The sequence below is a fragment of the Narcine bancroftii genome, chromosome 1 (assembly GCF_036971445.1).
Source record: "Narcine bancroftii isolate sNarBan1 chromosome 1, sNarBan1.hap1, whole genome shotgun sequence".
NCBI classification, from domain to species: domain Eukaryota; kingdom Metazoa; phylum Chordata; class Chondrichthyes; order Torpediniformes; family Narcinidae; genus Narcine; species Narcine bancroftii.
In genome coordinates this window covers 269,289,336-269,308,274 of record NC_091469.1, presented here as the reverse complement: position 1 = coordinate 269,308,274, position 18,939 = coordinate 269,289,336, and the positions used below count along the sequence as shown (strand labels likewise).

Genomic DNA, 18,939 nt, shown 5'->3' with positions numbered 1-18,939 from the left:
TGGCATATCTTAACAGTTCCAGCTCTCTCACAACACAACAACCTTTCTCTCACCTTCTTATCAATAATCCCAAACACAATTTGATAACAGATCATTGAATCTTGCTTTTAATTTCAAGTCTGTTGAAAAAGTATCAAAACTCTCCTCGGCATGTACAAGCAAGACACATACCTCTCAAGCATTTCAATTTGATAAGCAGGGTTCATGAAACATCTCAATAACCTTGTCAAACTTTCTCTGGTCATCGGCCTCAGCAAAAACCAACATGTTGAAAACCTCTAGTGCTGGAGGTTCCGCCACAGTAAGTAGTAGTGCAATCTTCCGTGCATCCAGTTTGCTATCGAGTCCAAAGGCTTGCAGATACAGCATGAATCATTGTTTGAACAATCACGACTCATGGTTGACATTCCCAGTGCAATTCACAGCATTCGGTGGCTTCACATTTTCCATGTCTCCTGCTGATCCCCTCTGATACTCCACTCCTGGTACTATGTAATGTTGCTTTTATTGTGATGAAGAAATTTGAGACCTATTACTTATATTTTATCATCAATTCACAACCTTGTGGAAAATATTCATTTTGTGCATCTAACCTAAGGTGGAACATTCCATCTCTGATGCTCTGTAGTGGTCACCAACTCCCAATCACCATACCCCCATCCCCCAAGTTTACAGGTAAAGCCTTACTAATGTACTTAATAATATACTAATAAAGATAAAGAATCTTACTAGGCAAGGATAGGGAGGTGGCATCAGCTGGCTCTTCACCCTGGGTGCTGCCATTTTATTCAAACTCAATTTTATTCAAACTTTATTCAAACAACTGTTGTGGATGTGGCACAGCTGTGGCACTCCGCTGGCTGAATATTTGCTCCTATCTTCACCAAGGGGTTGTGTGTTGATTCGAAGAGCATTTACTTTTACAATTTTAAACTTTTATTTCAATTATTATTATTTATTATTTTTAATTCTATTTATTTATTTATTTTCTCCAACAAAAACAAAAGAGAATCTTTTGCTTCAGGTTTACCATTTGCTTGAATTCTGGATAATAAAGATTTTTTACTGTATTTGTACTCATAGATACACTTGGCTCTTTCGATCAATACTTACACAAGTCTGGAAATATTCATTCTCATCTCTTACAAATTTTAAATATAGACATACAGCACTGTAAGAGGTTCAGCCCAGTCTGTTCTGCCCAATTTGCTCTCAATTAACCTATACCCCCAAGAATATTTCGACTGGTGGGAGGAAACTCGAGACCCCAGGGAAAACCCACACAAACACGGGGAGAGCGTACAAACTCCTTACAGACACCACGGGATTCAAACCCAAGTCCTGATCACTGGCGCTGTAAAGGCATTGCGCTAACCGCTTCGCCAACCGTTTTGAAGAAGATATGTATATATTCTTGGATACAGCTAATGTTTCACTAATAAAGAAGAAGAGCTTTAGAATTTGACCACAGCAATAGAACAGTTCTTGTTGCCAGGTTGGCTAAAGGAATATTATTATTATTACCTTCTCACTTAGCTCCAGTTACATTAACCACAACTTCACTTATAATGTTTAAAGCTTGAAATTTAAGCCTGGGTTGAAAACACCACCAAAAATCTATTATTCTCCAATTTAAAAATATAGAGTTTACAGTTTAACAGGGTATCCTTTTAGATTTGTTTGAAATAGAATGGCTAAACTCTATTAAAGAGAAAGCAAATCTCTGAAGAATCCTTTACATTTGGAATACTCTAACCATAACTTTAAATTTATGGATATCTGATTAGTAAAATCACTTTTCTGAGAAAAGAACATGAAAGAAATCTTCAACATGTGTCGATATTGGAATTTGCTGTTAATAGTCCATGTATCACTTGGGACATTTTATTAAGTTGAATAATAACTAGAGAGGGGTTAATACATTCTGTGTTAAAATATTTCTGCATCACAGTGAAATAAACAGGTTAATGTTACATAACAACTTACAATGTTTACTCACATTAATACTTTATTTGAACAAGACTTGTGAAGGAGTTTACAATTGAAATGGACCTGGTTTCAGAAGACAAGAGTTGTTACATCTTTATTGTATCACTGTGATAGTACAGACCTATCACCAATGTATATAGTTACAGTATCTAGAGTATGTAATGACTGTGCTTACAGCGATTGGCTGAGAGCTTAGCCACACCTACTGCCTGGGCCTTAAAGGGTTGTGTCCCTAGCCAGGTCGGATCATTCCGGACTGGTTGGTCACCTGTGAAGAGCTCCTGTCTTTTGCTAATAAAAGCCTTGGTTTGGATCAACAAGTCTTCGGTTCTTTCGACGAGTTCTACCACTTCCATTTGCATTGTTTATGTAAACCTGAAGGGAAGTGGGCTGGTATCTTTGATGAACTTTTAAATCAAGTCTTGATCAATGTTTTCTGTCTGGACCAATTGTAGGTTTCTACTCATTGATTCAATCAAAAGCCTGATCCCACAGCCTTTTACAAAGAAACAAGTAGAAAGAATACAATCACGCTCAATAACACTCCACACATGCGCATCGTGTTATCCTGGATGTGAATATGGTCAGAAGCAGCAAACATATTTTTGGCCATACCTTCAGGAAAATCAAAAATTAGGAAACTGACAGATGGAAGCATGGATTTTTTTTCACTAGTACGAACTGAATGGCCTCTTTCTCTGATAATATTTTGAAGATTCTACGAATTTGTTAATAATGGTGAACATCAAAGGATTTATTAAGGTGAAGGTTATAATTGTTAGTCTGAAAAAGCACATTTTATAAATATTTTCTTCACTAAGGTTGACACAGTTCGTGTAACGGTTAGCACAATGCTGTGATAGCACCAGTGACCAGGTTCAAACCTCACAATGTAAGTAATGAGTTTATACGTGTCTAAATGGGTTTCCTCCAGTTACCTCCCAACATTCAAAAAACATACTAAGGGTGTGGCTGAAAGGGCCAGTTACTGTGCTGTAGGTTTAAATTTAAATATAAAAATTTAAAATGATGCAACTAGAAGCAGCCTTTCATTGCATGGTTTGAACATATGTAGAGTATGCTGTGAAGAGGGTCAGATTACCAGATCTTGCCACTTGCTGGCTCATGGTTCTGTAGTGAACTGTTGACTTAAATCTTTTACCCCTTTGTAATCTATCTGGCAGGAGCTTGTAAGTGGACAGATGCTGGACCATCTGATCTCCTCTCTTTTGCTTGACTTAGTAGTGAATCTCATCATGAGCTCAGCAATGCCACACTGAGGGATTAGAAGTATTTCAGTATCTCTCCCCTCCTCTTTATACCAATTATGACAGATATGAATGAGCCCCCAGTGTTGTTTGAAAAGTTAGGTGCAGAAAAGTGCTTTGGATTTTACTTTATTGCAACTTACTTTTAATTAATTTTCTGTTACTATTAAATGCATTTTAATTAATATATATTAATGCTAAAAGGTTGTCAGCACTGAATTGCTGTGTTTCTCTGGAAAAGCATATTCCATTGAGCAGAGCTATTGCCTCATTATAGATGATCTGTAGTCATCAGAAGGGGTGCCCACAAATGAGTTGTGAACCACTGTATAGCTATTGGTACTGTCTGTATGAATGTACTACCCCCTCCACCTGTGGTTCCTTCCCTCAAAATCCCATTAAGGCTGTTAAACCCAAATTCCTCCCTCAGTATCTATCTTGGAACTGGGCCAGCAACAAGTGAGATGTGCTGATGCCTTATGGTGATTAAAGACTATTAATCACAACTCTCAGTCTAATGTGATTGATCAGGAGCGCTACACATGCCAAAAGGACGACAGCATTGAATTGCTGTGCATCTCAGAAAATGCATATTCCACTGGGCCGAACTATTGCCTCATTATGGATGATCTGTGGGCATCAGAAGGGGTGGCTAGAATTTTTTTTAAATTATGTAGTAATAAAGCATGGAGCTCATTTGCATCTACATGAACACAAAAGGTCAGTGTGGTCCTGGGTACAGCATGGGGTTAAGCCTAGGGAGCAGGCCAAAACAAGTATGATCAACCCCATGCAATTTACAGCACATGTATATTCCTTCCTCCTTCACATTGCTTCTTCTGCATGGAATTATAATCCTGTAACTACTCACTGAACACCCCTCACACTCCACCCCCCCCCCCCTCACAAGTTCCTCACCAGCCTCCACATAATCCCCTATCTAGCTTCCCTTTAAGAGTATCAATACTTTGCCCTCCAACTGTTTCAGGCAGCATCAATATTCACATTCTTATCACTTATGAATGAAACAGTTTCTTCAGATTTCTGCTGACCATTTTAGATTGATAGCTCTTTTTAAGTGGAAACATTCCATTAGTGTCCATGAAAATTTTATTAGCCTCTATTAAACTCCCTTATTTCACATCTTTGCTACCATTACTCCACGTGGGATTATTTTTTGCATTGTAAACCCTTGGTAGCTGGAATTCAAGCAACCAGCAAAAAATAGAGGAAAATAAATGTAAAAACATTTAAATAAATAAGAATAAAATAATAGATTGAAATGCAAAAGTTTAAAAATGTAAAAGTAAATGTTGTCTGAAATAACACAAACCTTTGGTGAAGATGGGAGCAATTATCCAGCCAGTTGAGGGCCTTGGTTGTGCTTTGCTTGTAGCAGCTGTTTAAAGCAAGTTGTGTGAAACAGCAATGGCTTCACCCAGGATGAAGAGCTGGTTGATGCTGCTCTCTTAAAGTGTCTTCTTATCCCTGCTTAGCAAGTCATCCAGTACAGAGGCTTTATCTGTAAACATGGGTGGGGTGGGGGGTTAATAATCTATTATGTTATTGTTCATCTTTTGGGGGCTCTCTGGAGGGGCAGGAACCTACAGATTCGGCAACGGTTAAATGTTTTCAAAGAATGTGTCTGAAAATAAAGTAAAATACTTTAAGGTTTATATATTCATTCAAATGAAGTTTGTTCAGTGTAAGTACAGTATCTTTGTCTTTTATTTTTTGAACTATTTATTCTTAATGCAAGTGTAGGCATTGTAAGAATAAGTCTCAAGAAACCGGAAAATACTCTTAACTGACATCTACCAATCCCCAGAGATGCCACATACCAAGGGTATTACTGTATTTCTTTAACAATTAACTAAGGATAGGCTATCCTATTAATCGAAGCATTGGATCATTTGTGAATTAACCAAGAAATGTGTGATTTAAAAAATAGCTAACTTGTTTTTACGAATGTACTCTTGAAATGAATTGAAATTGCCAGCTTCAGATCATGTACGTTTTCACTTTGCATCCCAGAGTTAAAGTTTATAGGTGATATTTGCTACAAGTTTTAATTTTCCATGAAAGATGTCAGCACTAGGGAACTATGACCAAGCTTCTCCTGTTTGAAACCAATTTGTCAGCTTTCGTCACTATGGGATTAGGTTTAGCATTGACTATGTTCTGTCTGAAGCTCTGTCAGTACTATCCTTCAATTTATCTTAACCTTACCTAGAAGAGCACCCTTAATGTACAAGAGTGATATTTTAATTTTCCAGAGGGGTTGAGTGAGGATTGTAGTTTGTTGGAAAATTAAGGATGGCTTAATCTGAGAATTTGTTTCCACTCAGCTACATATTTCATATGAAAGGAAAGTTACCACAACATAAATAGGTTCTGTTTAACAGAGTTCTAAAGAGGGCACATTTCTAGCAATTGTGGATGGTCCATGGACAGAAGGAGAGATGCTTGGAAATTCATTGGCACCATTTTTGGGTTATTTCAATATTGTGCATCATGCAGATTCACCTCAGCACTTTTGATTACAGTTTTAGATTGCAATCCTCATGCATTACCACAAGCTTTTTTTCTGGCAACACTTCCATATAAGGAAAGTGATGTGGGTCCTGATACTTCCTGCTTGAATTTCGTGCAGCTGTTGACAAGAAACGCATAGTAAGTACATCAGGGTTCTGGTCCTTAAAGGGGCCCTCTCCCCTTCAGGCAAGATGCAGCATACGTAGATTTAACGGTTGCAGAGGGGACAAGGGAGTACACCTACCACTTGACAGATCATGGCCTGGGTGTCATTAGGATAAAATCCACTCCAAGAAAGAAGTGCTACAAAACAGGAGAACATTACACTCTTTCAGTGAGGTATGCCGAGCCAAGAAAATTCATTGCAGAGTGACACAAACTAATATGTCATGATCTAATCTACGATTGCTCAGAATTATTCTTCCATGAGGGCAGCAGCCATTCAAAGTCTTTTTGCTTCTCACATTGGCCTCATTAGAACCCTACTAAATGTAACCAAGGAGTAGATTGCTGTTCTCCATGAACAGAGAGTTTCCAAGTGCTTACTGTTTCTTCATATAAATCTGATATTTATTCTTGAAATTTGTCATTCCAGTAAAACCCCTATCGGCACCTATAGGGATTGGTAGATACTGGTTAAGTGCATTTTCCGGTTGCTTGAGATTACAATGCTTAACTAATATACCTATATTAAGAATAAACAGACAGAAATATCATACAGTACTTACACTGAACAAACTTCATTTGGATGAATATATAAACCTTAAAGAATTTTACTTTATTTACAGTCACATTATTTGGAAATATTTAACATTGCTGCATCTGCAGGTTACACTCCCTCAGTAGAGCCACCTGAAGACCAACAATAATACTATCAACAATTAATCCCCACCCCCAAGTTTATAGATAATGCCTCTGACCATGGCAATTTTTACTAAGGAGGGATAAGGATACACTTTAAATGAGTCAACCCAATGGTGAGTGGCATCAACCAACTCTTCATCCTGGGTGATGCCATTGCTGTTTACACAATTTTATTCAAACAGCTGCTATGAATGAAGCATGACCAAGACACTCTGCTGGCTGAATAGAAATAGAAATTCAACTTGAACAGCCACTGCAGCCCATCATCTTGTGGCTTAATGAGCAAAGACTCTACTCCAATTTCTCCAACCAGAGAGACATATCCTGTTCACGTTCTTTGGCCACATTTTCCATCATGGTACCTTACATCGAAAGTCAGGTGACTACACCACCACAAGCATGAATGTGAAAATGTTGTGAAGCATGAGTCACAGCAATATTTGTGTATCACCAGCTTTGTGTACAGAGGTAAGCAAGCTTAATGAGAAGGGTTGCTTGACAGAGAAATTAATGGGTTTGACTGGTGCTTAGAAGGGAAGCCAAAGTAAGACATATTCCATATGACACCAAGGAGGCCATTTTCAGTCATTGAATTAATACAAGTTCACAGAGCAATCCCATTTTACTCCTAATTTTCCCGAAGTTAACTTATTCTTTCCAATTCCACCCACCCACCCTCAGATTCTGACACTCACAGAATAGGACCAATTTACAGTGGCCAATTGACATGTCTTTGGGATGTAGGAAGTAGACTCCAGTACCTCAGAGAAATCTGTGCAGTCACAGTAAGGATGTGCAGACGCTGCATGGATAATGCCCAAGATCGGAATCAAACCGTGGAACCGTGAAGCAGTTGCAACACTAGTTGCACCAGTATCACCTGTTCTCCCTTTGCAACTTTAAGGAGTCCCTTACTCTATTTCCTCCTGGTTTTCTTCTTTCTGTCACATGGGATATCTTCTTATCAAAATTATTTAATCACCCAATGTCTCATGTGGTTTGTTTTAAAATGTATTCATTGAAATAATTAACATCAACTTGAATCAACTATTACCAAATCCCTACCTTTGTGGAATCACCTCAAGCAATAACCAAAGGAGTCGCAAGATCCACGTTATTTATGAGCATTCACAGTGTTAATTTGCTGCTGTGCAGAGATTTGTAAAGGAAAATGCCTCCAGAGCCAATCAATTATCACACCTAATTGGAATTGTAGAGAACATGTAATTTTCCATCCTTGCTGATTGACTCAGAACACCTGTCCTTAATAATACCAATGATACTATTGCCTTCTGATAATTAATTTAAAAGAAACACCTCACTGAGGGGAACAAGTTATTGTCAAGGTGGATCTGCTGCTTTGCAGTGTTCTTAGGGCTCTATATTTTTGGGAGATGGTATTGGTGATATAATGAAGATAACTGCTCTGTTGATTCTAATGCATATTTATGTGTCATTCTGGAACACTTAAGCATTTGAAATATTTTATTTTGGCTCATGGTCTAGAAGAATCAAATGAAGGAGCAATAGAGATGTAATATTTTCCTGAACTCCCTTCTGTGTTGATAATAACTCTAGCCAACTAGTTCCACTGTAGTTACTGTGATTTGTAGTAGGACTTCAGAAGGGATCTTCAATCATCCAGGAATGAAATTGTTGCAACTGTATATCCCGAAAGGGTTTCATCTGACGCTGCATCATGAAGTGTTGATAACTTTTTGATATTGACTCTTAGACTTGCCCTCCCCCTCCTCCTCCTGACATGCTTCTTCAGATGAGTGCTGAACCTGTAGTAGAAGACCTATCAATGTGGCACATTCTTGGATTGGTGAGGGTTGTGGTATCTTGGGGTGGGCTCCTGGCAATCCCCACCGGAGTTGTAATATTGTTGTGATGTTCAGCTGGAGTTGTTGCAGCAGTCAAAAACCTGGGAAGGAATGTATTCCTCAAGATCCAGTCATCAAGGAATGTGTTGGCTATGAAAGATATTTGAGAATGTGGATTCTCCAAGAATAAAGCATTTGTGTTAAGTTTCTGGGACAACTGCAATGGGTCTTGAGAAGAATTTATATATATTTTTACTTGAACTTTGAGAGAGAACACCCTTTTTAATTGATGAGGAACTCGGGAGTTGGACACAAACTCCAAAAGGCCATGAGAGCATTACCTCCCTAAGTTCAGTTTCATCTTCACCATTAAAGGATTTTCTTTCTCTGAGGATGAAAATCATCACTGACCTTCCGAAAGCTGCAGTGAGCAGGAAATGCTCAGTTCTCCAGAAGCAGTAAGTGTTGTAGATGTTATGTATGAAAATGCCTTTTGGCTTCATTTCTTTTACTGAAATATCTAAAGAAATCATATTCTTAAATTGCTGAAGCAATAACATACATTTTAGTGCATTGCCATAAAGTACATATGCTTGTTCATACTGTTGTGTCAATTTATGCAAATGACTTAAAAGAGGCAGGAAAGAGCCAAAATTTGGGAATACTTGACTCAAACCTGAACTTTCCTAATGTCTGTGATATGGAACAATTTTTTTTGTATCAACTAAATATAATTAGCTTCTAGACCGGAGGACTGGCTTAGAGTGGGTTGTTGAATTCAGCTCCTTCAAATCTGGCCTTGGTAGGCACCTTCACCCATCTGCCTTTAATCTTCAATTAGTGGGTCCTTCCCAGATTTATTTCCAACCTAATAAAGCCCAAACATTTTTTGGGATTATTTTGCATTTCATCCTATGGAGCATTAGTCTGAACAACAAATTCTACTTGAACTCTATTTTGTAAAACTGCTATTGCGATCACAGTCAATTTACTCACAAAAAACAGTGATGTCCAGATTTTGAAAGTACTCTGTAAGGACATGTTAAATAGTCCATAAATAAACAGTAGATTTAAGGATGTGCCACTACAAATATTCTATAAGGCACATGGTCCATGCATCACTGAAAGGTGAGCACAAGGAAGACTTTTGAGCATGCAAAGAAACTTGGCTGCATTTAGGAGCTGGGGCTTCCTCCACTGGATCACAGGAGAAGGAGATCTAGGGTTTAGGGGATTAGATTTGTGTGCCACAGTTGGTCATGGATCCTGACTGGGACTGAGATCAGTAGAGTAGGGATTTAGATCAACAAGCGGATTAAAGAGGCTGAGACATTGGGGTTAGAATGTGGGTGCGAATCACCTGGCAATTACTTGGAGTTTTGGTATTGAGTCAGAAGAGAATTAGGTCAAGGTTTCAGGGATCAGTGGATCCACAGTTGGAAGGGAGTTGAATTTGAAGTTGCTGGATGTCACATGGAGGTTGCTAGGTAGGGGCAATATATGTCTGAATGGGGACAGGTACCTAAGACTGAACTACGAGGGCTGGGGTCCATCTAGGCAGCCTCCTTTTAATATTGTGGAAGCAATCCTGGTGTGAATTGTGAAGCGGGTTTGGTCATTGATGAGTAAATAAAAATCCAAGAAATGACATACATTGGCATGTGTGTGTCTGGTCTCCTAAGTACATTCCACACTCATAACAAATAAATTTATTGTATGTAGCTATCAGTAAGGCCTCAATTTTACACTGTTTAATTTTTGTGGTTGTTGAATTGAATTTGCGTATGCCCACAAATATGGTATTTTTGTTTCCAAATCGATGGAATGAAATCCATTATCAACTTTTCTGTAGTAAAGTAAGGCTCTGTGGTTTGCAAAATGATGAGCTTTCAAATGACAGAGGGACAGCCCAATTGATCAACCGAACTGCTTTAGCAGAATAACAATTGTAGACCCCCTCAGCAGGTTTAACTGCATGCAACCTTATATCAAGGCCCCTTTTAAATCTACAACAGCACTTTCAGATGCCCATTGCTCCAAGATGCACTCCTGTGCCCTCTAACATTTTGCATGCAATTACCAGATGGAAAATATTAGCTCTGCTGTATAAAACATGGCATAGTCCTGCTGCTAACTAACACAGATTGGATGAATCTGTCATTTAAGCAGCATGACTTTCTGTGGCCAATTCTGTAATCCACAAGCAATGTGATACTAAACAGGAATCTAGTGTTATCCAATCAGCCCAGCTCAGAAAATCTCTGTATGGTGGAAGTGCTGCCAAACCTCCACTTCGTAGGAGCACACTGAAACAGGAGCCAAAATGATATCTCATCCTTGCTTCATACTTCTGTAGGTTACCTGGCCAATTTTATCATGCTGCTTCTGGCTATTAATACTCACACTGACAGACTACCTCTGAACTGCCTGTGATTTTAGTCTTTCAATCCATTATCAAAAAAAAATGGGGATGACATTAATATAAAAGGAACAGTTAAGGAACACAGATAACATGCTTGATCATCTGTCCTGAGCACTGAAAGTTGATCTCTCATCAAGTTTTCTGCTATTGTAAACAAAGGGTCTTTCCTTCTCAGTTCAGTTGTTATCCCGATGTCACAAGATGACAGCTTCAAATTAACTCCTTCACTGTGTACAGTGATTACTCAGTGAATGGAGATAACACACTGTTCAGTAGATCTTTAGAAACCCAAGTCCATGATCCCAAGCTGCATCCAGCACATCAGTTGGTAGGAAGCATTTTCATTTCACATTAGTAACCCAGCACCAATTTTAGTATTTAACGGCCAATGGCTTGAACATTGTTTACTTATCATTTTTTTTTTAAATATTGAGAGTTATAGTTGTCTCTTGTTCCTCTGTCATTGTGAGCCAATGTTGAAGCCCAGATGACCTTCACGTTTTAAGTGAGCTAGTTGCTCAGAGCTGGAGACTGAACTGCTTCAAGGGACATTGAGTAGGGGCATCATGTAATTCCTGCTGAAAAGATTTGTGGACAAAGTTGTTTAAAGGTTTAGGTGTCTGAAGAAAACATTATTTGAAAATGAATGGAGTTATAAAGTTTTACAGGATGGAAACAGGCCCTTTGGCCCAACCTGACCTTGTCAACCAAGTTATTAAGTATTCATGTTGCCAACTCCAGGCAAAAGGATAAAGAAGCATTCACCTCATTGGCATATTTATTGTAAGCAAACACATAAAGCAAGTAAAAGGAGAATTTGGCAGAAAAGTGGCAGATGGATTTTCATTGTGATAAGTGTGAGGTGATACATTTTGGAAAGACAGGCCAGAAGCCTGAGTCAGTTACAAAAGAGTGCGGATGAACAGAGGGGCCTTGAGGTTAAAATCCATACATCCTTCAAAGCCACCACACAGGTTGATGGCCTATAGGTTGCTGGGATTCATGAATAAAGAGATTGAATGCAGGAGTAGAGATGTCACAATGCAACTCTACAAATCTCTGGTAAGACCACACAGAGTATTGTGTTCAGTTCTAGTCACATCATTATAGGAAGGATGTGGAAGCTATGGAGAGGGTGCAGAGGAGATGGACCAGGATGTTACTTGGATTGGGAAATCAGTTTTATGAAGCCAAGTAAACAGTGCTTGGACTTTTCTGTTTAGAGTGTAGATGGATGAGAGGAGACTTGATAGAGGCCTATAAGATTATGAGAGGCATAGATAGGGTGAAGAGCCAGCACCTGTTTCCCAGGGCAGGATCAGCAAATACCAGAGGACGCATCAAAAAGTGAAGGAAGGGAAGTTTAGGGTAGACATCAAGGGTAAGTGTTTAAAAATAAATAGACAGAGTCATGGGTTCCTGGAATGCCTTGCCAGGATGGTGGTGGAGACTGAAATATTGGGAGCATTTAAGAGACTCTTAGACACATGGATGAAAAAAAAATGAAGGGTTATGGGATAGTGAGGTTTTAGTATCTTTTTAGGAAGGAATATATGGGTCAGCACAACATTGAGAGCCAAAGGGTCTGTACTGTGCTGTATTGTTCTATGTTCAAGTGTAAAATTATAGTTTTAACCAAATACAGAGCTGTTCTGGTAGATGTAGAGTAAAATGATAAAGTGATCAATTGCATCATTTAGTTAATTAGGACTGTCCAGATCTGGTGTAATTGGACTGATGTGTTGGTGATTGAACTTGGAAATTATCACAATAGAATAGACATCATCAGGGAATTTTAAAGTACTGGGTACATTATCTGACCTGGGAGTAAAAATCTTGTGGTCTCCTCTACTGGGCACAGACTGGGAGATCACTTCATTGAGCACTTCAACTCTGTCCATCACAATAGTGTGGATCTCCCAATGGCCACCCATTTCAATTCCCCATCCAATCCCCTTGGGACATGCCTGTCCATGGTGTCATACACTGCCGGACTGGAACCATCCACAAATTTGAGGGAAACCACCCTATCTTCCATCGGGGCACCGTCCAACTAGATGCTATTAACATTGACTTCTCTGGTTTCTCCACCAACCTCATCATCTTCATCTTCTTTTCTCTAGTGGAGAAAAGATAAATCATAAAGACTTTTACAAAGCTGGCATAGTCCAACATTTTTTGTCCTTCTCCTTCTGTCAAAATCAATTTTCGCCTTTCCGCTGATCATATCCTTTTGATCCATTGGTCTGGACTCCTCGCCTCCCATTCTTTCCCTCATCTTTAATTCTGATGCCTGCCAGCTTTTTTCTTGTACCTCGAGAAAGGGCACAGGATAGAAATGTCAGTAACGTACTTAACCTCCCATGATCGCTGCGAGACCAGCTGAGTTCTTTCAGCATTTGGTTTTTTTCTTTACAGTAAAAATCATGAAGCTGTGGAAAAGCTGCCTCTCGATTCCAGCTACATCTCTGAGGTTGGCTGTGAACCTTTTCCCTGACCCACTGAATCTCCTGTCCTCAGCTGTCCTTTGCCAGATTTATTTAACTCTGACCTCAACTCCTCAAGCCTATCGCTGGCCTGCACTCAGCTTCCAGTGCTTTGAGGATTTGTGCCGTACATGTTGACTGTGATTATGAATGTCGTAATCAAATAGCATAACATGCTTGCAAACTAGAAAGCAGCTTCAAGCTGGCAGTGGGCCTTAGAATCAGAGAATGGGCTGGAGGTGTGCCAGCTGCACTAGTAACAAGACCCAGCCAGGCTGCAAGCTGGTGTGGGCAGGTTTGGGTGGACTGGTTGGACCAGAAATTTGGGTAAATTGATCAAATGGGAATGTGGGAGATGGAGAGGGTTTGAATATTCTAATATACATCTTGTGCATTGTTAACCAAGGCAAATGAGTACTTGAATGGTGGAACAGATGACCCACCTAGCTTCACAGTTGTGGGGCAAAATTTAAAATTTGCTTAAAAATCAAGTTTATTTTAAGAAATTAGATGTATGTCTCAATTTTCTTGCATTTTACTTGTGTATTAAAAGTACTGAGGTGTCTAGGGAGGAGTAGCACCTCTCGGGGGGGGGGGGTTGCCTGTCATGCCTTTTTCAGGCAGCTCGTCCACCTTTGGCCTCCACCTGAGGATCAGCTCTCACCTGTGGCTCCAAGTAGCTGTAGCGCACACCGCGGCCACAGCCTGGTAACCATCTCCGCAGACGGGCTAAACCAAGTGAGAGTAGCCAACGGGTCTTTGACCCTCGGTGAGGTAGGGGATCTGTTTTTCCCAGCATGTGAAGTCCGGTGGATTGAGCAAAATAGACTAATTAATGGTCCAACAGCCAAGAAGGCTGACCCAGCAGGCATTGTGGAGTGCAAAGAGCATGACAAGAAATGTGGACATCCTGGTCATCCAATGCAGCAAAGAGGTCTCCAGCTGTAATGGTTCTGTGTGCCATTGGATCAAGGTCTCTTCTGCTGAGAGTGTGGGATCACCCATATGTAGTGGCTGTCCCACTTAGATCTCCATCACGCACAGGTTTCTGTTGTGTGATTCATCTCAGTTAACCCAACCCATCAAGTTCCGCGGCAAAGCAACAGATGGAGATGAATTCTGGCAGTTGTAGTTACAAACCTGCACATAGGTGACCTTTGGACCAGTGGTCGTTCATCTCTGTACCCAGGACAGCAGTGATGACTGGCAGCATCCAGGGTGTCTGGACAGTCTTTTTTAGGACAGCACTGCCCATTCTCACATGAAGGAGGGGGTTAGAAAAGGTACCCCAAATATTGTCTGCCTCACAACAACATCTGGCTAGCTAACCACAGCTGGCAGATCATCTCTAGTTGTTGACATGCAAGAAAAAATAAATCAAAGAAAACTCATTTTTGTAGCCTGAAATGTCCACACCTTGCTAGATTGAGACAAGGTGGCAAGATCTAAAAGATGAACAGCACTCATAGCAGCTGAACTTCGCCGATATCACATTGACATGCCTGCATTCAGTGAGACCAGGCTCAGGAAACATACATTTTTTGGAAAGGAAAACCCAGACTGACAACAGGATCCATGGAGTAGGTTTTGCAATCAAAACTGCCCTGATGAAGAACATCCCTACCCTACCCATTGCAATCAATGAACATGTCATGAAGTTCCACTTCCCCCTTATGAAGTCTAGATATATCACCATTGTCAGTGTCTATGCACCAACTCTCGTGAGTTCAAAGGAAGACGAGGAAAGTTTCTGAAGACCTGAACCAGATTATTAGGACAACTCCTGCCAGTGACAAACTCATCATTTTGGCTGACTTCATTGCTAGGGTAGGGAAAGATAGCAACAACTGGGACAGAGTCCTTGGGAGACATGGAGTGGGAAAATTAAACAGTAATGGCCTGCTGCTTCTGAGTAAGTGTGTATATCATTAACACAATATTCAGACTTGCAAACAGATACAAAATCACTTGGAAGCAACCTAGGTTCAAACACTGGCACCTACTTGTCTATGTCATAGTATGTCAGCGTGACCTTCAAGACGTCACCATCACCCAGGCCATGCAAGGTGCTGAGTTTTGGACAGATCACAGGCTGGCTTGGTCAGTCCTCAATATGCATATAGCCCATTTTGCTTTGTAAACAATCAAAGACTGTTAGAGTGTCATTTAGCATTGGCAGACTTCACGATTCAGGTCAATGCCAACATTTTCAAGGTGGATTTAATGAAAAACTCTCCAGCAATTCACCACTTGTGGGACCCTGTTTTGAAAGGTGGAAGCAGTCAAAGATGTTACACTGACTGCAACAGCTATACTCCGAATGACAACCGGAGTGCATCAAGATGAATTTGATGAAAACCACAAGACTATTTTAGCAGCCCTTGGGGCCAAGAACAAGACTGGCAAAATGACCAGTCATCTGTCTCAAAGACGAGTTTAAACAACTGCAGTTCAAAGTACAGGCAGAAATGCGAGAAATGAGGGTCAAGTGATGGAAGAGAAAAGGTGAGCAGGCAGAAGGCTACACAGACATGCATGCCACCAGAGTTTTTCCAGTGCAATAAAGTCAGTTTATGGTCGTCCTAAATTGGAATGCTCCCCCTTGCTGTCATCAGACAGGTCGAGCCTGATCAAAGACCAGGAGGAACTGAAAAACCACTGGGCCAAATACTTTACCAACCTACTCAATAGGCCATCCACAGTTGATCCTGATGTCTTGCAGCACATCTTTCTGCAGCCCATCTTGGATAACCGTGACCTGTCATCCTCTACTGATGAGTTCAATAAAGCGATCTCGCAGAAGAATTCAAATAAGCAACAGGGCAGTATGGTTTGCCTGCTGAGATCTACAAAGCTCTTAGCCCAAATGCATTACAGGTGTTTCAAGACATCCTAGAAGACCTCTGGATCAAAAGAGATGCCTGATGACTTCCATGATGCCCTCATCGTGGCTCCCTACAAAAATAAGGGAAGCAAATCAAACTGTGGAAACTACAGGAGTATCTCACTGTATCTCATTGTCCATCGCAGGCAATATTTTTGCTTGCATCCTCCTGAATAGACTTGTCGCTGTCTCTGAAAGGAATCTCACGGAGGCGCAGTGCGACTTTCGGCCAGAATGGAGTACAGTGGACATATTTGCTGTGAGACAAGTTCAAGAGAAGTGTATTGAGCAGAAAAAGCCTCTTTGTCTTCATTGACCTGACAAAGGCATTTGTCACTGTAAACAGGAGGCTCTCTGAATCATCCTGAACCATTACGGCTGCCCAAGGAAATTCATAAAAATGATTCAGCTGCTCCACGACGGAATGACAGACAGGTCCTCTGCAGTGGTGACACATCAGCTGCATTTGCCATTTCTAATAGGGTGAAGCAGGGCTGCGTACTAACCCCAGTCTTGTTCAATCTGTTCATCACTTGCATGTTGTCACGTGCTGTCCAATGTTTGGTATACATTGGGTACTGAATAGATGACTCTCTCTTTGACCTTTGCCACTTGAATGCATGGGTCAACTGTCAAAGTACACAGTCATTCAAGAAATCCTTTTTGCTGATGACTGTGAACTCTTGGCACACAAAGATAGTGATCTACAGTTAATGCTGAACAAATTCTCAAACACTGCTATGCTCTTTGGCCTGACCATCAACTTGAAATGGTCCATCAGTCCATTTTTAACACCAGCACCAAAGAACTAGAAATCACTGTTGATGACATCCAGCTAACAAATGTAAACAGCTTCAAATACTTGGGGAGCATCATCTCGAGTGATGAATCTTTGGACAAAGAAATTGACTCCAGGATCAGCAAGGCCAGCCAGGTACTGAGTAGACTGCATACCAGAATATTCAATCAACACAATGTCTGAATCTCCACAAAGCTGAAAGTCTACAGAGCTGTGGTCACCCCTTCTCTCCTATATGGATATGAGACCTGGACTCTACCGATGTTACATCAAACAAATGGAGAAATTCCATATGTGTGCCACCCCTTCCATCCATGCATCTGTTGGCAAGACTGGATGCGATCCAACCTGGAAGTCTTGGGTCATGCGAAGTACACCAGCATTGAGTCCTTGAACATCAGAGCTCAGATGCAGTGGGTGGGACACATCAGAATGGACAACCACTTTATACCTCATCAGCTGCTCTATAGTGAACTGAAGACTGGAAGGAAACCTCAAGGTCATCCACACAAGCTCTATAAAGGCACTGTGAAGGAAACCTTTGAAGAGAACTAGAAGCTGAGGCTGCTGACATCCCATTGGTGAGCCCCGTGTGATGAAGCCTACGCCAGTTTCTAAGACAGTGGCTTCCAAAAACTGGTGGAAGACAGTGAACGGCATCACAGAGCAGCAGCCACAGTTATTACAACAATGGACTTCCAGTGCCTCCATTGTGCTAGACTTTGTGCTTCCAGACAGGATTGCAAAATCACCTTCATCTTCACAGATGAACTGCACAACAACGTGTCTTCTTTGAATCAAAGGATGACCAATAACAGTACTGGGTATATTGACTGACCTGGGAGTAAAAATATTGAAGCTTTGGTTAAAGTATTTCTTTATTTCTGCTTTGAAAGCTGGCAGCCTGATAAATTTTTTTTCTTGTATTTTCTTTTACAATTCCTATTTCAAGTTAAGTCAGTCACCTTGTCATTCATACCATAAATACTAATACAATGCATAGTAAAGACAAGATCATTTCTCCATGACCATGGAACAGATTTACATATCTGCTGAACTCTGGTTCATCTTAACTGCACTGGAAATAATCCAATGAGATAGACCAATGTAATGCATAATTGAAATGAAGGGAGTTATGAATATTGCCAGCCAAAATAGTGTGATTGGTCAAAGTACATTGGTAAAAAATTCTCTTTAATTGTGTTATGCAGGTGCAAAGTGAAATAATGCTGTCTGAAGGCCACAATGTTTTCCGTGCCTTTTAGGATTGGTTGTTTATCAGAATAAAATCAAGCAAGGCCCCAGATAATCTGACTCTGATGGTTTCCAATGGATTTTTCAATATAATATAATAATTTATCTTTGTTTTTTTTTAAATTAAATGCAGCATGTACATGAAAAATCTAAGTATGACATACTAAATGTTCAATTTTTATATAATTTTGAATGGACCATGGGTTAAGAGGATACATTCATTTATAATCAACATAGAATAATGTACGACAGAGTAGAATAGAGCCTTGGAATGGTGAAGAGTGTTTGAGTTTCTTGGTATATTGGGGAAAGTGCAGCTAGATTGTGCAAAAGTTGCAGGAGAATTGATTTTCTAATAAAGTAATAGGAGGAATCTCCCAGGACCTGGGAGCAATAGGCCAGAGCAATGGGACTCCTGTTATACAAGATAAATAATGATATTTTGAGCCAGGGAATGAGAGTTTCAGGAGAATTGGCTGCAAGTCCAGTAGTTATTTGATTTGCTTTTATTTCCTGAAGGAGATTTCCCAACTTCTGTTCTTTTGATACCCGGTATTTCACAAGCTCTTACCTCTCTTCTATTAGACATGAGAGTAGAATGATTTTTGTTGT

The 18,939-nt window shown here is 40.2% G+C and overlaps 1 long non-coding RNA gene across 7 annotated transcripts in view; it reads right to left on the bottom strand.

The window, feature by feature from the left end:
- Positions 1-18,939, bottom strand: part of LOC138751425 (uncharacterized) — a 40,424-nt gene that overhangs the window by 14,114 nt on the left and 7,371 nt on the right. The window contains exons 2-5 of one of the 7 annotated variants that reach the window (XR_011349914.1): positions 8,894-9,002; positions 6,037-6,095; positions 5,831-5,910; positions 4,591-4,779 (exon numbers count right to left, since the gene is read on the bottom strand). This is a non-coding gene — a long non-coding RNA (uncharacterized lncRNA). The remainder of the gene's footprint in view (positions 1-4,590; positions 4,780-5,830; positions 5,911-6,036; positions 6,096-8,893; positions 9,003-18,939) is intronic. The other 6 variants (XR_011349918.1, XR_011349921.1, XR_011349916.1 and 3 more) reach the window with 6 other exon arrangements.